This window comes from Cucumis melo, chromosome 9 (genome assembly GCF_025177605.1).
Source record: "Cucumis melo cultivar AY chromosome 9, USDA_Cmelo_AY_1.0, whole genome shotgun sequence".
Lineage (NCBI taxonomy): Eukaryota > Viridiplantae > Streptophyta > Magnoliopsida > Cucurbitales > Cucurbitaceae > Cucumis > Cucumis melo.
The window spans coordinates 2,135,216-2,141,215 of NC_066865.1; positions in this window are offsets into that span (position 1 = coordinate 2,135,216).

Sequence of the window (6,000 nt, forward strand, 5' to 3'; positions counted from 1 at the left end):
ACCTTGTGCATGTACAAGTTGTATATTTATGAATGATCCATAACATGCAAACTTAATTATTCATGTAAATTCATGTAAAATCAAGTTTATATTAATTTGTAATCAATTTTTCATTTTTTTTTTCAAATTCCACCTATTATAATAGTATGATTAAACTTTATTTATTAAAACACCCTTACAGTATATTTCTGAGGTAAAAGATGCTTTTGATTACTGGACTCTCACCATCAAGGATGCAACATTTTACTACTTCGCCTAACAGCACGGCGATTGTATTGCTCTCCCACAACTTTGTTTTCACGATTTAGGCTACTCCCATTTCACTCCCGCTACAACATGAATCACTTTTGCTCTCTTTTTCTCTAGCTACTAAGATATTTCAATTTGTCAAGTTGTCTCTTGCCTGTCGATGGATTCAACAAAGATTACTAATACCCCATCTCATTAGGGTGCGAAAAACAAATGGACATCTAACTATCCCTTCTGGAAAGTGATTCAATAACACATTGATATCAAAGAGCTGACAATGACCTTCTTCCCATACAAAATGATAAGGATTTCCATCCAAACCAATATTTTGATAAAATTGAGATCATCTTGATATTTCCTACGAGATCAATATTTCAAAACGTGTTGATACGTTTTTATTATAGATTTGGATGAGGGTTGAATTGATGGAGTGTAAAGTAAAATTTTATGGTAATATATGTTTAATCATCCATGAGATTTATTATTATGATAATGATGATGAAGGTAACTTATTTTATATACATCGAAAAAGGGTGCACCGACACCTTTGTATATAAGTTAAACTTACAACATTTAATATTAAAACAAAAGAAACAAGGGAACAAAGGGAAGTACGGATTTGGCCAACATTAAGAAACCCAAACACACCCTTCCCCTCTTCCCCTCTTCCCCTCTTCCCCTCTTCCTCATCGTGCAAACATCTCCTTTTCTTTAATACCAAAATTAATTTAATTTAATTTAATTTAATTTAATTTTCTCATTTTATGACAATTTATTAGAGTAATGATTTTCTCACCTTCCAAACAATATTCTAAAATCATTATTTATTATTTGACTTCCATTCATTTCCAATTGTGTCACACTTACCCAAAATAACTACTATAAAACTTAAGTGATATGATGTACTTAATTAAATGAAATTAAAAAGATGTGAGTGATATATATATATATATATATATATATATATATAACAACTAACACTCTTGTGATTGAGATGGAGGAAACAATATGATTCGTAAGTGATTATATATAACAATTTCACACGTAACAAAATTTTATATCTTAATTTTTGTATTTTTAGTTTCATTCATCTTTTTTTTTTCCTTAAAAAAAACTCTCTGTCTTGTCTTATTTTTCTGTTTTTTTTTGTCCAAATACAATTGAGAGTTGTTCTCAACAAAACAAAACAAGCATTTTATCCCAATTTTAATCTCTTCCACGGTTTTGTTTAAATTATATAACGTCATAATCCATCAAATCATGTTTGGTTAGTATTTTTCAAAAGAATAGTTTGCTCGATCAATTTCTATAACTATTTTTAAGTATACCAAAATAAATCAAATTGTTTACAAAATATAGTAAAACTTCCTTAGAATATTTCTATTGAATGTGAAAGCTCGTTATCTCTCTATCACATGTTAAAAAAAAAAACATATCATATAAGACAACAATACAATTAACTTTTAGTGATGGTAAGATATTTGGAATAACTTGGGAGGTAAGACAAAATTAAAACTTATAAAATTATAGTAAGTTAAGCATAAACATCTTTTTAATAAATAAAGTGGTTAGATAAATTATTCACTCAACAAAAAGAAAAATAATAATAATAATAATAATTCCACCACACAACTATCTCTAGGATACTCATTCATAATAATTTATTTACTACACCAAATTTTATTGCTTCCTTCATAATTTGGACTAACGTTATTAATAAATAATTAGTATAGAGATTAAGCAAAGAAGAGTGAAATGAGATTGTCAAAGTATTAATTAGACAAAGTTAGGTGAAACAACAAAGGCATGTGCAAGGTCTAGCTATAAAATTGACAAAATAAAAAAAGAAAAAATTGAAAGGGTTAGAAGTTTAGTCAAGTGATTTTATAGAACATCCCCATCAACTTCCCCTATTAAGTTGATAAAAATTGGTGGGATATTGATAATATGTAATGTCATTATCCTATCTCTTTTTTTTTTTTTTTTTTCTTGCTTAGCCTATCCCTATTGCATGCTACTTAAAACCACATTTCACCTAATATCCTAAATCCACTTGCATTCCAAAATTGTCATGTTGATAATATGTCAATATTAATAAATAATTTCTATAAAATTTAAAGGAATTATTTTAAACTATTAAATAAAATATTTTATGTTTTTAAAATAAGTTAGTTTATTATTTATATATTGTATTTACGTTATCGATTTTTGTTGAATTATTTTAACGATATATAATAAAAATGTCGATTAATCCATCGTTTTGAAATCGAGGTTATAAAAATGTGACAATATCAGTCCAAACACTGATTTGTCAAAAAAAAAAAAGTTTATGAACAAATTGACGAAAATGTTGGTTTAATTATTTTCTTTGGGAGAAAAGTTGTTTTTATAATTACTTTAAAATATTGAGCTCGTTCGATTGGCTGTTATTATTATTTTAAAAAACATTTTCTATTTTCAAATTGGTTTTTAATCTAAATGTGAAAATTGTTTAAAATACAATTTAGAAAATCGTTTTGAGTAGTTTCCAAATACTTCACCATCTTGTTTTATATGTTTGGGTGAGTTTTACCTATTTTTTCTTAGAGAAAATTAATTGAGAACTCTCTTTCAATATATAAATAAATAAGCGTGTTTGATTTAACTTTTTTAAATGTTTAAGATTTTAAAAAAATTATTCCAAAATAATTAAAACTCTTGCCAATCACTCGAGAAAACTTTAAAATGAGTTTATAAAATAAGTTGATCGGAAAGAAATACTTGAAATCAACCTTCTTTTTTTTTTTAAGAAATATAATTTTTAATAATTTAATAGCTAATTTCTTCCTCATTTGTATAATTCTTAAAATCATCAACAAGTCCTTAACCAGGTCTTGACCTCATTTCCACTATGTTGTTGGCCACTCTTTTCCAATGACCATGGCCACTGGCAACCTGCTTCAGTGAGAGTTCTTAAGAATCATCTCTAATAACTACCACCCTACGACCACCACGGACCACCATCTTCAATGTCTACTACCAATGACCACCTTCGACCACCACCTCCAATGGTGCACTCTCCAAATAACCGCCACCTGCAACCACTCTTAGCCATCACCACCAACTACCTCCTGCAATCACCATCATCAACTTGAAGTTTAGATTTTAAACGGCGTTGCAATATACAAAAAGAAATATATATATATATATATATAAAGAAAAGAAATATTAGAATTTAGTGGATAGATTTTGGTTTGGATTTGTGTTTATAAGTAAATGGGACCTTATAGTAAGAGGTGCGTTGATAGAAGGGAAACAACAATGGGTATGCAATAAATAAGAGAAAAGAAGAGCATTTAATAATGTATACGAAATTTTAGAACATAGTCCATGTGCCACTACCCCATCACTACTCTCTCTCTTTCACCCCCCTCTTCCCTTCAACAAACCAGTTGCCCACTCACCCCTTCCTTTCCTTTAATTAATACCACAATTCCTTCAATCTTCTATCTCCTTACCCCTCCATTCCCCTAACCCCAATCAAATAACTAATTGGATCTCATCTTAAATTACACGTTTCATATCTATCAACGTTCGTACAAATCCCACGTTAGTTTCTTCTGACATTTTTCTTCCTATGCATCTCATACCTTCTCCTCGTGTCATTCTTTTACATGCTCCACGTTAAAAGTATTCATATAGTTTAAATGTATCATTAATCCATTCACTCAATTTTTTTGATCATTCGATGATTTATACAATTTTTATTAAAAATTTAGAGGAAGGTATCTAACATACGGTTACTCTTAGTTAATTACTTTTTAGTTTTGGAACCCCATATGATTGAACGACCAAAAAAAAGAAAAAGTGCAAACTTCATTGCTAGGTATTAATTTTTTAAAAGTTTTTCTTAATCATACTTTCATATATCCTTAACGTGATCTCAATTTTATTCATTTATTTCGATTAAACTTGAATTTTACGTGAATATTTTAAATTTTTGTTTCAAAAGTTATTAAAAATTTTCAACAACCTATTAAAATCTTTTTAAAGTTGAAAAAAAAAAATAGACTAAACTTGTTTGACTATTCCTGAGCAATTTTTGGATATCAAACAAACCTCCCCATAAGGTAATTTTAATGTGGTCGATTTCTCCTCTTTTGCTGCTCTAGCTAATTGTCCCCCCTTCCCAAGTGTGATTTCTATGTTATGTATGGCCGTGCCTAAGGGCATATCGGTTGAAGTAGATTTTTCTTTTTGACCAATCAAAACCCCTTTCCAAACTCTACAAGCTTCTTCCAAAGCATAAGACTTTCTGGATGGTAGATGATGATATCTATACATATGGATCTTATATATATAGTACAATGAAGTACCACATGAGTAGATACATAGGAATCCAAATTTGCCGAATCACTCATGTTATGATCTTCTACAATCCTAGGTCTTCCTAATAATAATAATAGAGGTAATATAAAAATAAGAACACAGAGAATTTATGTGAAAAAAAATTCATATAGACATGGAGAAAACCTATAGTAAAATTATTACCATACACAAATTAGAGGGTTTTAAATTTGATGGATATGAAATAAAAAAGATGTAGGTTCTTCTTATAGTGCTTCAAGCTTATAATTGCTTTTTGACATCTTTAACTTAAAACTCAACGTTAGGGTTATTATTAATTTACTGAGTGGGATAATACTTGGTGAGAAACATAACGAAAAATTAATTGAAGTGACCAATTGTGTACTATTTCCTACAAACTACACAGACTTTTGCTTTCTAATTTAAATCTATATAAATATATTCATACCCAACTAGATGTTGAAGCAATTAAAACCCCCCCTGTTTCTTTGGGATCCAACTAAACTTTTCTGTTCTTACTACAGGTAAATTAATTAAAGCAAGTTTCAATGGAGTGTTTTGGTTTATTTATGAAGGTCTTTTATCTTTTGTTCTTAGTCTCTTAAATTTAAAGGAAGAAGTATTTATTATTGAATTTTAAAGTCCCAACATGGAAAGAAACTCAATCTTTACCTGATAAAATAGTAAGATACATACTAATGTACTACCCATTTTTGGAGATATTGTTGGGTCTCGGTTAATCTAACTTTTGAGTTTTAAGATGGATATATAAGTTAATCGAGGTCTCATGATATGAAAATAGAACTAAAGAAAAACTAAAAAAACTAAACACATTATTATTTGGTAGTCTAGTACTCATAGTGTTGGAATGCTTTGAATTTGTTATATGATATTTTAAATGACCAAATATGGAGTTCGTTACTTGGTCAGCCAGTTAGGGTCTAGGGGTGGTGGACCATGGTGAGGTTATTTACATGTTAATTGACATTTTATGTAATTTACATTTATGATTTTAGAGTTTAGAGAAGTGTTCTGTAGATATTAAAACTTATAGATTTCGTAACATATTGTTTAACTTAAAACACTTTTAAATGGAACTACCTCCTCATAAAATTTTCTAAGAAGCATGTGAGCGAGGATATAAAAAGAAGGTGGGAAAGCACAAGCCAACCCTCTTATTTGAGGTCGTTATAATTCGAATCTTATATTATTTTCTTGATCCAAAATGATTCATAACAATTATGTCGTGGATTGATTGTAGAAAATAATAGAGTCGTCGTAGTCCGTAAAAAAAATGAGGGCAAGTCAGTAATTAAAACAGAGAGATAATGATGTGATGAAACTTGGGGAAAAGTTGCCCCCACACTTGAATTGAGAATTAAATTTCACAAGCAAAAACACACC